The sequence below is a fragment of the Desmodus rotundus genome, chromosome 6 (genome assembly GCF_022682495.2).
Source record: "Desmodus rotundus isolate HL8 chromosome 6, HLdesRot8A.1, whole genome shotgun sequence".
NCBI classification, from domain to species: Eukaryota; Metazoa; Chordata; class Mammalia; order Chiroptera; family Phyllostomidae; genus Desmodus; species Desmodus rotundus.
In genome coordinates, this window is record NC_071392.1 from 26,177,957 (window position 1) to 26,195,445 (window position 17,489).

The following is a 17,489-nucleotide window of genomic DNA, read 5'->3' on the forward strand; positions in this document are numbered from 1 at the left end:
ATGTAGGCTCCTAAATTTCCCTGAAATAACCAATGAGCAGCAGAGAACACTGTTCCCTTGGATTTTTATTAGTTTGCATCTGTTTAACTGTTTGGAGATTCGGTCAAGATACATCCCACCACTAGGTGGGAGTCATGCACTTAGAATTTATGAAAGTGCAGCGAGATTTTTGTTGTGTGGATAGTCTTGGGTTCTTTGTTTGGTCGCCTTAAGATATATTTCGGGATGTGAAAGACAAAAATATGAAGCAAATGTTAGATTTCACGTAATATTTCTCAACTGTCGTTACTCCTTTCAAATGATTCAATGATATTGCTTAAAATTTCCAGATTTCTTTGTAAGTACATCATTGGAGAGTTGTGAATGGGAACCCCTGCTGGTCCACAGGAGGTAGATGTATGGGGTGTGTGGGATGTGCTGGATGGGAGGTGTGCAGTGGGAGGGGGAGGAGAGGCCTTCTGTTACTTAAGAATCAGGTCACCAATTCCTGACCTAGGTATTGGATTCATACACATTCTTCTAAAAGTCAAGTCGCATTCTTGTTTGTGATTTAGAATCCCTCTCTGTGAAGGAAATCAGAGCCCATTTTATTTCTGATCATGGATGACCTTAATGTGTTAGCAGCGTCTAACTTCTTGGTGAGGCAGGCTTCTGAGCTCATGGGAAATCAGAACCGAAAATTCCTTTAATAAATGAGCTAGTGAGACTCACTCGTTCTATAAAAGAGAACACCAGAGCCCCTGCACAGTAAATAAAACTTTGTTCAAGAGTTGGTCGCTACATGTTGGTGAGCCCAGGGTTTCCTGACTTTCTTAGCAGGCACACAATTGGGTTTGCCTTTGCCACTTTATTTGGGAGTTGGGGGAGGACAGAGGATGGACTGGAGGAGTTAAAAAGAGAAAGAGGGGGGAAAGCTCTCAACATTATCGGTGGGCACTACACCCCACAGATACAACTTTACAGCTTTACAACCACGGACATCCTTGGAGCCTCAGAATAACCAGGACACAGATTTCACTTTACGGTTGAAGAAAGTAGTGCCTATCTGAAGTGACTAGCCCAGGGCTAGACAGGGAAATGAAAGCCAGAATCCCAGAAAACCATGCATAATTGTTTTCCTAAGAGGAAGTTGAAGAACATACCTAAAATTAAAAAGGATATTTTCATAGTAATGCCTCTCCTGTGATTTATTCATTCAACAAACATTTATTAAACACATTCTATGTGCCAGATAATAAAAGTAAACTTATTCTGGAAGGCTGGAGAATTTCACGTGGAATTGGGTTTCTTTTGTTTGTGTTTTGTTTTGTTTTGTTTTGGAAGGTAGTTACTAGCTGTGAGAGGATGAAATAGAAACCAAGCCCTTCGTCATTTTGGTTTGCATGTTGAAACATCACCCGCTCTCTACTGTCATCAGTCTGTTGATTTTGGAAAGTATGGTTGAAAAAATTCATTTGCCATACCGAAGTAGCGAATCGATGCCTTACCCCTGTCCCATGTGCCCTGGATTTAATTTAATAGCAGAACGTCGTGTACTTAGGATTTAGGGAAAGAATCTTTTTTTAATCCTTACCAGAGAATATGTTTATTGATTTTAGAGAGAGAGGAAGAGAGAGAAAGAGAGAGAGAAATATCACTGTGAAAGAGAAACATTGATCGGTTGCCTCCCATAGGTGCCCTGACTGGGGATCAAACCCTTAACATAGGTATGTACCCTGACCAGGAATCGAACCTGTAACCTTTGGCTGTATGGAATGATGCTCCAACCAACTGAGCCACCTGGCCAGGGTGGGAAGGAATTTTTTTACGAAGTCAAATGCAAGTATTTATTTGATGAGGCTGGACTCTCCGTGGGGACAGAGACTGGACTGGTTCTCTTTATTGCCTTCTCCCCATGGCCAGTCCAGCACCTGTCTTCTAGTTAGTACTGATACCGATGGCCAGATTTTAGCCATTGAGCTTGAAGTGCCAGAAGCATGTTTCTCAAACCTCTAGAGCATGCTCATCACGTGCAACTGACCTTAAGATATTTTTGAAACTGACATGTGTGGTTTGGCAGGTGAGAAGTAACGTTGTTAATCTGAGGCTTGCTGCTCTCTTTGGAATGAATTCAAATTGTGGAGTTTGCTGTTCATGTGGAGTTCATAACGCGGAATTTAATTTTGAGCAAGCTTTTTCATTTTGTCCCAGTTAGGATTTGATGTTAAACAGACCTTTGGTAATCTCTCAGGAAAGTGTTAATTCTCAGTCGACTGGATGGGAGGTTGAGCTGCGGGTGGCTCCTTAGGTGGCACTGTGGGGTGGGGAATTTCTGTCTCCCCAGAGTCTCTGCCTGCCACTGTCATGGTTCAGCTGGTGAATCTTGGACTAAAGTAGTACTTTGCTATAATTTCTGTTGGGTTTGCACTTTCTGAGGAGACAGAATTCTAATTCATACCTCACAGATGGGATCCCTTGATTGCCACCTTTAGGATGCACTCACTCATTTATTCATTCACCCAACCAACGATAGCGAAGCCCCACTGTGTGCTGGGCCATGAGTGTGATACAGACGTGATTCCTGGCTTCCTGTCATGTGTAGTCACTTGGGGATGGAGCAGGTAAGCACGGCGCAGTACAATGGACCGTCATCTGAGGTAGCATGTGCTGCCACCCACAAGGGCTACTGGAGGAAGTGGCATCTAAACAAGATGTGAAGGGGGAGTGGGAAGGAGTTGGGTGCAGGGAGTAGGGACAGCAGAGCAGAGCTCTAGGCTGAGGAAGCAACTGGGATAAAAGCCTTTAGGGGAAAGCACTTTGAGGACCTGAAAGTCACAGAAGGTACAGTGGGTGTGGGAATGGCAGTGCCCGGACTGGGGGCTGCAAAGGTCAGCAGAGCCAAGGGACATGTCCCAGAGGGCTGGCGGAATGGTGGGGGGGGATGGAAGGGTTTGAGAAGGGGAGGGGCATGACTAAATCTCTATTAGTGGTAGCTCAGTCAGATTCTCATGTGGAGGACTCAGGCCTTGAGTCCGGGAGGGTTGCAGGAGGCTTGGGGTGCCAGTGGAGTGAGCAGTAGCCCAAGAAATAGACTGTCCTGACCTTTCCCAGACTCCATCCTAGCACCACTTCTACTACTGAGTTCTTCATTCTTTTTAGAGATGAGCACAAAAAGTATAAATAAATAAATAGCACGGTCAAGGGTACTTTTGCATCCTATTAAGGCTGTTTTCATAGTGTTTTCCAAATGCTAAAAAAAACTTTTTGAATAGCACACAGTAAGCCCGACTGAAATGACGAATGAACAACTTAAAATTAAACGAAGTAAATAATCTGTTTCCATTCTGGCGTGCTTTGAAGCACCGGGGCTGATGACAGAGCACTCGGCAGCAACATTAATAAGCATGTAGCAAATGCCTGTGTTTGGGGATGGAAATGCGAAGAGGTGGAAAAGCTCGATCCCAGCCCCCAAGAAGGACCCTGCTAGTCATCTGTTCCTTGTCAAAATTACCGTGATAAACAAGACACCTGGAGAGTGGCCATATGTAGCTGTTCTCCTAAAGACCAAATAATAGGAAAGGGTAGATGAACGTGAGTGGGCGGGGAGGCCGTGTGTCCTTGGAAGCCCCTCCTGACGGTGTGACTCACGCCAGCAGGGAAATGGACAGGAGGCTACACCATGAAGTATTTTATGAGCAGTTACAATGTGTGATATATGTGCCCTTTGAAGGCAGAGTGAAAGGGTATAATTTAAAAATAGAAGCCAGCTTCTTGTAGCCGATTACATCAGCTTAAGCTGTGAGCTCACAGCAGAGCTTTCGCAGCCGATGTCCCTGAGAGAGTCCTCCTGTGGTCAATTAAGTGTCTTGTTTTTCTTGAAAGTCAGAAATGGGATGGAGGGTAATTATTCTAAATGGAATAAAAGCTGCGTTAGGTGTAAGGAAATAGTTCTGAACCCTCTAAAGAGATAATATGGAAATGTACACGTGGGCATCTCCATGAGTTGGAGTCCTTATAGCCAAGGACAGAGAGCTGGCATTTTAATGGGGCCTATTTATAATGAACCCCACAGCCTGTGTCTAGTGTTCCATCACTGCGCTTCAGAAGGGCGTCTAAAAGGTAAGGGATGGGAGTGGTGCCCTGGTATTCCCAGGCTGGTAGCTATTTAAAATAGTGTTCGACTTTCAAGAGCTGTTAATTCACCAAAGTCATGTTATCGAAGGATCTGTTACTGGGAGAAGGTTTTATTAAGAAATGGTGGTGGCTAAATAGGTGTGGGGCCTTATTAGGGTCATCAGTCAGGGGTGTCCCCGCATCCTGACGGAAGATTCAGGGCTATAGAGTGCAGTCAAGGACTAGTAAACAGCAGTGTTGACATCAGAGGGGGATTTCCTGTGGACGAAGACAGGTTAATTAATTTGACAGTATCATTAATTACTGCAGAAATCATTGTTCTTTGTCAGAGGTCGGGCTCTTTTAGCAATGGAGGGCAGGTCCCCTGAGAGCTGGAGACGCCAAGTAATAGTGCAGGCGAATCACCACTCGGCTGTCTCCCCGTTCTGTGATAAAGGCCTTTCCTCTGGCTTGGGCCCTCCAGCTTTCCTGCTGAAAGCAGTGTTCTGCTTTGGTTCGGTGCCAAGGGCAGGGCTGAGACTCCTCCCCACCCCAGCACACAGTGTTGAAAGACTGGGGAGAATGTCATCTCTGGGTCCATGCAATGGATCAACACTGTCTGTTTAAGCAGCACCTTGATCTCAGGGCTCTGTTTAATTCATACAGAAAAGGGTGGGGGGCTTGACCTGCTGTCTCTTCGGTCTCCTCTAGTTCTAAAATTGTATGCCCAGGGTTGAGTTCTTTGGTGAGGAGAAAGTTCCTTGTGCAAAGCAAACACTCTTCATTATATCTGTTTCATAGCCCTCCATTTTCATTTGTTGGGTTTTCGTGTGTGTGTGTGTGTTGTTTGTTTTGTTTTGGTTGTTTAACTAGGGTGCCTGTGTTTTGTGGTGCCCAAGAAGATTGAATGGACCTGCTAAACCCCACCCTTGGGTTGCTGTTCCTTTATACTACCCACAGGCCAGAGCAAAAGCATGCCGCTGTCACATGGCACAATGGGGAAGGGAACAAATAATTACACCCTTGCTTTCATTTCAGAATTTCACAAGACGAGGCCTTTGGGGCTTTGTGTGTCATTATTGATTTCCCCTGCTGAACTTGGTGAATAGCAAAAATTAGTTTCAGGGTTAAGCCAAGACCATTTGGAATAGCATGCATGAAACAGATAACTCTCGCGGAGCTGATGGCTGGCTGGCCGGCTGGCTGGAAACAGCAGAGGAAGACGCATGAGCTCAGCGCTGGGAAGGCTCCCTACTCTGTGTCTAGCCCTGTCTGCAACAGCTGGGACAGCTTGGCGAGGTCTCTGAGTCTATTGCAGTGTTCTCATCCACTGAAGGAGAGACAGGTACTAGATGCTCTTGGAGCTCTCTCCCAGCCAAAACATTTCTATTATTCTTTCTCCAAATCATTAAGCCCTAAAATTGTTAAGCTCATCGGTAGAGAAGTGGAGCCTGGAGCAGGCTAACGTGCCCTTTGTCAGTGTGGCATTTTCCTCCCACTCCGTGCAGTTCTGGTCTCGCTGGGTCAGCCTGGTCTGGTTGCCCTTGTGCTAATATTAGACTCTGGAAAAGAAGAATGTTTCCCTCATAATTCTTGGGTAGAGGAGGCTTCAGTGTTTACAGACTGACCATGTTTATTTCTTACTTTGATATTAAGACTTTTGCAAGGGTCAGAAACCTATGACCCACAGGCCAGCCGCCTGTTTTTGGAAATCAGGTTTTTATTGGAACTCAGCCATACCCATTCATTTACTTGGGCCTGTGGCTGCTTTCCTAACACCCTGGCAGAGCGGCGTGGTTATGTCAGCCACCACTGAGGCCCACAAAGCCAGAATGCTGGCTTTCTGTCCCTTCACAGAAAGGAGTTTGCTCGCCCTGGTCTACAGGCACCTCTAATACATGTTGAAGTTAAAAAGTTTGGGGAATTCAAAAAAGTTAATAATCATAGAATACACAAAATTTATCACCTTAAACATTTAAATTTTTTTTAACTTATTGATTTTAGAGAAAGAGAGAAGGGAGGGAAAGAGAGAAAGAAACATCGATTTGCCACTCCCCTTATTTATGCATTCATTGGGTGATTCATGTATGTGCCTTGCCTGGGAATCAAACCCGCAACCTTGCCTTCACGGGACAATGCTCTAATCAACTGAACCATCTGGCCAGGGCACCACCTTAACCACTTTTCAGTGTCCAGTTCAGTAATAACTATGTTCACATTGTTGTGAACATACTGTTGTGAACAGCAGATCTCCAGAACTTTTGCATCTTGCAAAACGGAAACTCTAACACCCATTCAACAACCAATCCCTGTTTTCCCCTCCCTCAGCCCCCGGTAACCACCATTGTGCTTTCTGTTTGCATGAATTTGACTACTTTAGGGATCTCATATAAGTGGAATCATGCAGTATTTGCCTTTTGATGACTTGATTATTTCATTTTGCATCATATCTTCAGGGTTCATCCATGTTGCAGGATTTCCTTCCTTTTTAAAGCTAAGCAGTATCCCATTGTATGTATACCCCACATTTTATTTATCCATTTATTTAGCAGGGGACACATTTGGGTTGCTTCTACCTCTTGGCTAGTATAAATAGTGTTTCTATGAACGTGGTATGCAAATAACTCTTCCAGACCCTCCTTTGAACCCCAAATATATAATAAACAAACATAATATGCATCTTATAAATGTTTTTATTACTGCATGAAATTTAATCCTGCTATTGAATAAAAATGAGACTCAGGCTTTGCAAGCAAGGAGTCATTTGATTCTATCCCTGGAGAAGATATCATCTACATATAGTGATTCCTAGTTTATATTATCTCATTTCTATAAGAATAGCAAACACTGGTACGGTTTTTAAAATAAACATATGTAATGCTGTAAAAGCTAATGTGTTGGCTTAAAACAGATTTTTTTCATGCGGGAGTTAGAGAGGACTGCTTCTCTCTTGAGACAAATACCGAGGGTTTGCATGTGGCATTTCTCTGATTGTTTGAGGGGAAGCTTGCTGAGCTCTCAAGTTTCAGAGTGGACTCTGGACAAAAGTGAGTTATCGAAGTGTGAACTGATCCTGCCTGAGATAGCTTTCCTTTTGCCAGATTGTCTGGCTTTTCTCCCCCAGCCCTATGTGTACTAGGTGTGCCATGCAAGCCTGGTTTCTACAATTTCACCGATGATCATGTACCAAACCTACATCTGCCTGAGTAGAACCATCAGGTTCCAGGTCAAAATGCTGCCGTACAGCGAGCCCATCGCATAATAAGGGCTTCGGTGCCTCAGCAGCCAGGCTCTGTTGGACCGATTCCTTATTTCCATGTTTCATCACGTTGTGCTTTTGGCTGCAGGGTCAGAGGGATGGCTGGTGCCCAGGGCAGCATACCGCACCCCTCCCCCCGCCTCCTCCCCAACAACCACAGACTGTTCCATCTGCCTCCGTCTGCTTTGGGCCGCTGTTGAAGAAGGTGTCATCTTAGATTATGGTTATATGGAAAATCACTGTGTTCTAGTAGTTTGATTTACCAGTTCCTATCTTTCTAGTCTGTCTCCAAGGCTGTCATATCTATATTATCCTCTTCCTTTTGGTTAGCAGCTCAAATGTCATCTTTCCTAGCTAGTCCTCTTTCCTCTCATTTTGAAATGTTGATGATTTAGGGAATGCATCTCACTATGCCTTTATTCTTATTTTTAAAAAATGGTTTTTACCATTTTAAATGGCAAAACCATTTTTAAAAATGGTTTACTTGGATACACAAAATAGAATGTGGATTTTATTTAATTTCAAACGGGAGTAATATATCTACCATTTCCTGAATGCCAGTAGCTTTATAGTACTCTAAGTTACTTTTATTCCAGTCAGAGAGAATTTTCTTCAACTACATTCTTCTTTGCAACCAGACTTTTCAGTGACAGAAAAAAAAATGATTTGATGGTTGTCTAAATCATCACTTTCACCTCAGACTGGATTTATAAATTGGCTCTGGAGTGTTAATATTTCAGAAAGGAAACACTAAGTCATGATTGCTTTAGGAAAAACCTACATTCCGTGTTTGTTTGTCATTGAGGAATATTGAAAAGTTTTAAATAGCACGTTAAAAAATCATTAAATTATTTTTGTGAGCCCCAAAAAGGAGTCTAACAGGATGTAAGCAGTATTAGTCCCATAATGCAGCCGTGGGCTGTCATCGTTTTCACAGCTTTCCTGCCTCTCAGTGAAAATCCGAACCCACTGTGTCCCAAGTCCTAAATTTATCCATGCTTTACTATCCATGTTTGAATTATCGAAAGAATAGACAATAGAATACTGGTATTTTCCATTCACAGTTCTGAAATCTAAAAAAAAGAGCCCTGGCGTGGGTGGCTGAGTCGGTTGGGGCATCCTTCTGCATACCAAAAGGCTGCAGGTTCAATTCCTGGTCAGGAAGCATACCTGGCTTGTGGGTTCAGTCCTCAGTAGGGGCGAGAGCAGGAGGCAACCAATCAATGTTTCTCTCTCTTTCTCCCCTGCTCCCCTTCCCTCTTTCTCTCTAAAATCAATAAAAGCATATCATCAGTGAAGATTAAGAAAACAAAGACAATCTGTTGATTCCTTGGCCTCCAGAAAACTGATACAACCCGAATCCAACAGGGAGGCAGGCCAGGGGAGTCCGCACATTGCCCAGCCTGGGGCTGACCATGGTGGCGCACTGTTCTCTAAAGTGCGCACAGCTCCCCACCACCTTCAACTTGCTCCTCTCAGAGAGGGGCTTCCCTTTGCCTCCTTTAATGAGTTTGTGGTAAAACCTTAAACAGAAAGCAGCTTTAAGTATGTGAGCTACCCTTCCAGCGTAAAACTTTCAGAACAAAAATTGTTGTGTCATACAGCAGTTATCCCAAACTAAGTCATTATCCCACACAAGATAAATGAAACCCATATAGAGGCACCCTAAAATATTAAACCCAACCACTTGACTTGAACTCAGGGAGCCCCTAAGAAAAAGCAGGTCCTTGAAAGGCCATTGGTATAACTTTGAAATGAAATTCCCACATGCATTAATCAGGCTTCTGTTCCCATCAAATGAAATATGATTTTAGGGCTCGGTAACACTTCACAGTTGATTGGCTCTTTCTATCCAGCTACCCATCTATCTGTCCATCTATCTATTTAAATTCTCTCCCCAGCTGTGATTCCGAGACAACCATTGTCATTTAGATGCTGCGTCCTTCCTGTGGTGTTTCTGGTGACTGCTGACACTGGAATAAGGGGTACTTCTCAAGATAGATTAATTATATAAACAAATTGAGGAATGGAGTTGTTGGTTTTTTTTTCCTGCTTTGTTCCTTTAAATAGTTTTTTTTTTCCCCCTGGGCATTTAGAGGTGGGACTCTGTGTTCTTATCCGCAAAAACCATTCATGAGTATTAGATCATGTTCTGAGAGAGGCCCAGGCAAAGAGACGTGGAAAATACCACATACAGGGAGGAAGCACCACATGAAAAGCCCATAGATTAACGCATGGGAAATAAATGAGGAAATTTCTCAAATAGACAGGGAAGCTGCAAAGAAGCTAGTGGAGTAAAATAGATTACATTTAAGATCTTGTTCTCTTTCAGTTTTTTCCCCCTTAAATTAGGGGGGGAAGATGACAGTGAACCTGGCCGTGGTGATTGTTACTGAGGGGGGGGTCCCATGAAAGGAGGTAGGATGACAAGAGATGACAATGAGGTTGCAGTTTTACTGTATGCTTTCTTGTGCCTTTTAACTTTTGTGCCACACACCTATATTATCCTTAAAGTAATTTGTGTATAAAATAATGAAGATTAATAAGATTAGAATGAGAACAGATACGAGTTGGTAGAAGGAATGGGCTAATGACAGAAAAGTGTTATGTGGTCAAAAATGGGGAGGAATTTTGTTTTTGTGTAGTTTTTGATAAAAAGGGAAGAGAGAAGACAGGTTTTAGAGGCAGCAGCAGGAAGCCAAGTTCCAAAGGTGATGTCATAGGGCAGCTGGTTGGAGGAGGTTGGAGGATGGAATCATCTTCAGAGCCCTCAGCAGAGAGAGCCACGTGAGGTGGTTAAGTTGCTGAGGGATAAAAGGATCAAAAATAATGCCTGAGGGAAACCCACCAAAATCAGCAAAGACAATGAGAATGCTGCTTTCTAAAAGCCTTCACTGTTCTGAGAAAACTGGGATAAGCAGAGTTATGCTTAACCAGAAAGGAAAAAAGGTGAGAAAGTGAGTAGATAACTTTTCCCATTACCCTCAGTTGCATCCTAGAGGGGACGTGTTCTGGGTTTTACACCAGTGAGAAAGGAGAGAAGACTCTTCCCCAAAAACAGATTCAAAGAGGGAGAGGGCAGCTCTTGCACAGCGGAACAGCCTCCGCATTTTCTGCCCCACACTAGGGCCTTTGAGCTGGGCTGCAGCATCCTATAGGCTGACATTTGATCGCTTAACTTGGAGGTTTTCTGCTGGTTTTAATAACTTCTTCTGTGTTCACTGTTCGCTTCTAATTCTCATTCCTGCTATTTAACATGCCCAGTCAAAACCTTTCCCTACAATGTTTCTCTCGTCTCTTTTTCTTTAAATTTGTTTTCTGCTACATTTCTGAAATCTAGCAATGTCATCAGTTCCTTTTTATGGGTAGCCTTCCAGGGTTTTTTTTTTTTACCAACAAAATCAGGAATATTTATGCTCCTGTGGGCCCTAATTTTGTCATTAAAATCTCTTGAAAAGTAATATCAATTGCCATAAATCAAACTACAGCCCTTTGGCTTCCTAGTATTTATTTATTACGGGTTTATTTTTAATACACTCACAAGGGCCTCCTAAATGCTCAAGTTTAAAAAGAAGTTGACATGCATGCAGATTCTAAACCACACATCATTTCGTGCACACATTATGGATTGGGCTCCTACTAACACAGTGTGCATGTCAAAATCAGACACGACTGGGAGGCATAAGGACAGAGGGTTTCCAGAGACGGCACAGCGTACTCAGGTTTCACTGGAATTTTATTATGGTCACCACAAATCAAGTGTTTCAGAGGGAAAGGTCAAAAGCATCTTTAATTTTAAAGCTTTCCATATCTCCCTCATCCAGGCTGCGTAGGCGATGCTCCCTCCTCCTCCCTCCCCAGGCCCTGCCAGGAAAAGCCAGCGATTTGTAAATGGAAGCTATGTCAGCTAGAGATTTTATTGGTACTTATTATCCGGGCCTCCGTCTGCTTTTAATTTTAATTTTCTGCTGAAAGAACTAGCTTTGTCTCTAAAAAAAAATTTTTTTTTGCATGTCTTCCACTTTAAAATAAAGAGTAACAGCCAGAAGTAGTGATGTGGTGGAAGACAATGGTTAGGCTTCCTAAGTTAGAATCCCTTTTCCCTATCCTAAATGTATTCTAGGTTTGGGGCAACACCTCTTGCATTCTGTGCTGACCAACTTGTTCCTCTTCTCTCCCTGGCATGCCCCCACTTTACCCACCATTCTTCAGTTGATTTTAGGAAACAGGATTTTGAGGTAAAAGTACTCATGGACATGGACAAAGGTGTGGTGATTCCTGCAGGGAGTGGGGAAGAAGGGGACTAAATCATATGGAAAAAATACAATAAGGATTTTTAAAATAAAAGAAAATGAAGATTCGATCGACTTTTTCATTTATTATTCTTCAATCAAGAAAATAAGAACAACATATTTTAAGAGAATGTTAAACATGAGTTGTACAAATGTCAAAATACTGCTCTTTTTTGGAGTATAGTTTTTTATAGTAAAAAAAAAGGCAGATATTTAGGCCCCACAGTGAACTATATGATAGGTTAATTTATGCAAGGTATTTAACATACTTGAAATTTTACCCAGCCGCAGGTTTTTCTTAGCATTGGGCCATAGAGATAGATGTAACAGCTGCTTAAATATGTACGTAATCAGACAGTTTCTGATTGGATATTTGTAAGATGCTCTTCAGTTTACAGTGCTGTCTCAGAGTCATTCCTTCACAGAGGCCACACAGCGGGTCCCTGAATGCTGGTCCCCTTTCACAGGTGCCATGCGTCTGACTGGCTCACCCAGAGCCACCTATATGAACCGAAGTCCTCTGGTGCCAAGGTCAATGCTCTTCCCACCACATCAGCCGCGAGTTCCTCCTAATCCAATAAGTGGGCCTGTGTGTCATGCTGAGCCGTAGTGGGAGAACGTGTTTCTGTGGCGGAGACCCAACTACTCCGTTAAGTAGCCGCCGCATCTTCTAGCACGCTCTGTATCCTCTGTACTCACTTTCTCTGGCTCCAAAGCTCCTCTTACCATCCTCCCTTAAGAAGCAGTTGTTTTTTTTCCCTTCTCACCAAGCCAGCCCTTCAGTGTGTCTGTCCTCTGAACACCCAGTCACGTCTCTGGACTCAGCATTGAGCACGTCTTGGGTTCCAGCTGGGTCTGAGTGTCCTTTTGAGGTGAAGTGGCAGGTCTCCAGCATGGGTGCCTTGGGGGCAGGTGCCTGCATCCTGAGTATATGTCAACTTCAGGGGCTGGAGTCTGAATGGAAGGTCAAAGGCCTGTACATGGAAAGGAGACATCGTGGATGCCACTCAAGGATCGTGTGCACGTGGACTGATAGGTTGAAAGCCAGTACACTATTGAAAGGTATTTACTTATAACAGGAAAGCAACAGAGGCCCTACAGCAAATAGACACAGAAAGTTAGCATTTCCGATAATAAAGGACATCTTCTTATACATCCAACTAACCCTGAGTTAGAGTCTTTCTGTCCTGAGTTGAGTATAAGAATCCTCTGAGAAGCCAGTTGGACATGGAGAATCCTGGGTTCCACCTAAAGATTTATGACGTCTGATTTTTAACAAACTCCCAGCTGACTCCCCTGCTGGGGTCCATGGATTACACCTTGAGACACATTTTCCCAACACATCACCACAGAATAGCTGATGCTCACACTAATGACTGATCCATCAAAAAAGGTGATTTTGCTATATGTGATAAGACAAACATGCAAGAAGGCAGGTGTCTGTTGAATGAAGATTTCTTATTTTTAAAGTGTTTTTTTAAATAGAGGAAACTTGAATTGTATGGAGAAGTTACTTAAATAAAATCACTTCATTCCCAGGAATCCTAGTAAATGAATCATTACTGTGCTTCCTGGTGCTTACTACATGTTTGCTTAAATGCTAGAACCTAGAGATTTGTGTACCACAAACACTCAGATATACTTCCTTTGTTCCCTTACAATCAATATTAACCTTGCTAATTAAATCTTTTCTCCAATTTCAACTAACTCCTTCGTGTTCTCCCGGCCGACTTAGAAAACAAAGAGCTGGAATGGAGCCTCAGGTTAGTTAATATCTCGAATTGATTACTCAAGATCGTGCTGCTCTGTGGGCACGCAGCAAACAATCCTGGGAATTAATCTGTACGTGTCAAACACAGGGAATCTTCCAAGTGCAATCTGGCACTGTTAGTGTCCCGATATGCATGCTAAACAAAAATGCCTGCAGCATCACAGATAAATCCTTCCCACTGAGCCCTTCCCCAGTCATGCGGCTTGTCTGCTGCCTGAAGCTGGTTCGTCCTCTGGAGACTAGAGACAGAAAAGCCTTCACCACCAGGTCCTTCAATGGGGCCATCATGGTACTCTGTGGTTTGTTACAGCAAATGTTATTCATAAGAAATACTGTCTGGGCTTTGACTTCCTTTCTGAGTAAGTACCAAGATGTTGAGAAAAAGTCAGAGATGGTATGAAAATAGTAATTCTCAAATGTCATTTGTCCCAGGATGACATTTCTGTGCTTGTGGGATCCAGGAGGGGCTATGAAATTATAAGTAAAGAATGTCAGGAATATAGTATTTTGTCATTTCTCAACAGATGTCCAGCCATTCTTAGATAGGACAGAAGAAACTTTGAAGTTGAAGGTATTAGTAGAAATCACAACATTAACAAATATGTTATTAAAAGTTTATCATGTGCCAGCTACTATTCTAAGCATTTTGAATAGGCTCATTAAAGTTCTCCAAAGGGTAGACACCGTGATCCCCTCTTCCCAGGTGGGGGTTTTGAAGCTTAGAGAGGTTAAGTAACTTCTGAAATGTCTCACAGAATGTAGCAGGGCCAGGTGGGAGGGGTCATAAATTTACTCAGGTCACCTCTACACACACATTCGCTAGACCCGAAGTGGTTTCCTTACGAGCGTGTGTGGTAGGGACTTGTAGACTTGTCAGTTAAATGAGGTTAAATAGCCTCCCTCGTTCAGTGTAAATGTTGAACCTATTCAAAATTCGGCTTCCTTTTAGCCCTGGTTCAAATAGTCTCTTTGGGGATTCTCTTTCAGAATCCCACCCCACTTTTCCTCCCCAGGGGGGGCACTGTGCTGACTGTGTCCTGGAGGTGGCCAGGGCATCTTGAAGCCACCCTCCGTCCCTGGCTCCGTGCTGGTCGTTGCTGCAGCGTGGCCAGCCTGGGCTTGCCCAGGATGTCCCTGACGCCTGTGACTGGGGTAGCACCTGGTGTCTTTGCTCAGCTCTAGCAGTGTTCTAGAAGCTCTAGCCACCTTCCCTCCATGAATCACCAGTGGGGGCTCTTTGTCCCTTGACTAGAACAGCAGAGCACAGGACAGAAGAGTTTGTAAGGGAAGGAGGTTGGCGAGAGTCGGTCAGGGAAGAGTAATACAGATCTGAAGTGGCAGCTGCACCACTGTTTGTTTGCTTTCTTGTTGCCAGGGAGCTGAGTACATACACAATGAGCAGGCAGCCCACCTTCCCACCTGTGCCCCTGACAGTTGGCTTTCTAGGCAACTAATTCTCGATCAGGGAGGTGTATTGGGTAGACACCGAAGGCACAGAGCAGGAATGTGGGGAACCAGCCATGAATAGGCTTCAAGACAGTCTGAGAGAGAGGTGGACACATACGTGATAAGTCTGGTGCAGTGAGCTATACCCAAAGCCCTGTATCTAGAGAAGAAATGATTAATTTCTCAGCTCTTCACTATTCTGCTGCTTCTGGTAAATTTCCTCTCTCCTTGTCTGTTTCACCAACTGGTGTCTTTTCTGTCTCAAGCTGACTCACAGGGCATCTCTTGAAACGTTCATCAGATCCTTCATCATCATTTTCACATTCTTCAAGTTACCTACTATCTCTCACAACTTCAAGTCCATATTCTTCAGCTTGCCCGCTACAGCTCTCTCCTTAAGCCTGTTTTCTTGCTTAATATATGCAAGATGGGTACTAGGCTACCAGGGTGATCACTGCATAAGCTAGAGAAATATTTATTTCCTATGTTGTACACCTGAAACTAATATAATATTGTCAACTGTAATTGAAAAATAAATTTTAAAAAATTCATAGAAAAGATACATGAGAACCACCAGGCAACCCTAAGGTCTCCTCACAGTCCACACTCCAGTGTCCAAACAACTCTACGTGACTTGGCCCTCTCTCCTTTTCCAGTCGCCTCCCCAGACAAGCCTCTTTTCTTTACAACATACCTGATTTTCAGGACGGCCCTACTAGTCTCCTAGGCCCCAGACTCAAAACCTGGCTCATTCCCTACCTTTATCTCCTTTACCCAGGCAGCCATCATTTGTAGCCTGCTGAGACGTCTTCAAAATACCCCTTGTGTGGGACCTTCCCTTGCTTCTCACTGCAGCTGCCGAGACTTGGATTTTCAGCACCTGGGCTTTAATAAAAGACCACCTGGCAGATTAACAGATGTGACTCCCCCTCTCTCCTTCTTTCACTTGCCTCTTTCATACTCCATGCCTTCTCTCCCCTTTACCTTCTCTCTCTCTCCCTCTCCCTTCCCTTCCCTTCTTCCTCTCCCTGCCCCACCTCTCACTCACACACAAACACCCATACCAAGCCTAAACCATGCCTTCTCCAAGGTTTTCAAGCAGTAAGAGGTAGACTTGCTTGGATGTTCTAGATGCAGGTGCCCATGGATAACCCTGTTGTGTCCCCTTTATGTCTAAGCGTGTATCTGTCCACGCGATAGCTGCATTTGGTAGTGCAGAGGTCTGCAAAGCCTTTAGCATTTTAGCATCTCACCCTTACCTGGCTGCGTTGTATCCACCTAGTGCTTGCTTCCTCCAGATCGGGGCCCAGGACACCCTATGCAGAACTTGAATTAGAGACTATGCTTTGTGACTCTGATTGGGACCCTTTGTTGGTTTTTCCCCTCCCTCTGCTCCAGTCAGAAATCTTGTGCCTCTTTTTGTGTGTTCTGGCAAGCGTATTCTGTTTGTGCTGTCATTGAGAATCCCTTGTGACCCAAAGTGTAATTCCTGTTTTCAAAAACACTTTACAACCTTGTCATCCTGTGAGTTGGGCCAGCAAGGGCTTGGCACATCTTACGTGGTTCCCTCTCTAAAAGCAGAGTTTTTCCTTGAAACACTGATCTGAATTCTGGGTCCTTCCCCCCACTCCCAAGTCTCCTAGAAAGAGACTCCCAGAGGGACAGACTGACCCTTTTATGAAGAGCAGAAGCTAGGAAATTAATGGGAATGTTGATTAAGGAAGGAATCAGGTTTTTAAAAGGAGATGTTTTGAGATTCATCCCAGCAGGAGTGCCTAGATGTTTCCCTTCTCCGTGGCAATATTTGTGGGGGTTTTTTTTTTTGCCATTTTGCTTTGATTCTGGAGCAAAAAAGTTATATTTGCAAAGAGAGCACTTACTTCAAAGATAAATTAACTGACCATATGTCAGCAGAAACTCAAGGCTCACTTTCCACTCTTTGATCTTCCTTCAGTGGCCAGTTATTGAATGTGCCTGTTGAGTTGGATGCTATGGAAAATGGAATGCAGATAAAAAATGGCCCCTCCTCAGTTCTACAGTTGAACTGGGGAGATAAGACTTATACTCCTAAAAGACAGAATATGCTTGACTGCTTTGTGTTCCGATGAGTGGTACGGTCCATGTATGGCATTTGCCTAGAACCTGGCCCCCCAGAACCTCATTGAAGGCATGAATCTCCATCTACATTAGGAGAACTTGCCAATGTATTTTAAACTAAATGTATTTCTGTTAACGTAAGCCAGATGACAAAAAGTTCCCTAATAATAACTAGTCACACTCAGTGTATTCCATTTCTTTCATCTTCCATTTTTTAAGTCATAGCTCATGGGCCATGAGAGAGACATTATGAGGAAGAAGGCAGAGACTCCCAGAATTTGACTAACACATGGTCACCTTGGAGAGCCTGACAGACCGGGGCATAGATCCGTCTTCCTGGCTGATTCCAGATTCAGTGCCTCTTTCAGCCTGAGCATGATGACGTGCTAGAGAGCTGGTTGCCAGACTGGTTATACCAACCGAGCTTTCTGGTTGGGTGACAGCAGGAAATAGCCTGACAGTACTGCTACATACTAAGGCTCTGCTTATTTTTAGGGAAGGTAAGAAGGAAAATAACAAGCATTATAGTGAC

At 43.7% G+C, this 17,489-nt stretch overlaps 1 protein-coding gene and 1 long non-coding RNA gene across 17 annotated transcripts in view; one reads left to right on the forward strand and one right to left on the reverse strand.

Moving 5' to 3' along the window:
• The window catches only part of ICA1 (islet cell autoantigen 1), a 137,684-nt gene that overhangs the window by 41,958 nt on the left and 78,237 nt on the right, over positions 1-17,489 (forward strand). The gene's annotated exons all lie outside the window — the stretch shown is intronic.
• LOC128781190 (uncharacterized) lies at positions 11,710-17,263 on the reverse strand. The gene is made up of 2 exons (XR_008427092.1): positions 15,620-17,263; positions 11,710-12,617 (listed from the first exon to the last, which is right to left on the reverse strand). It is a non-coding gene; the product is annotated as an uncharacterized lncRNA (long non-coding RNA).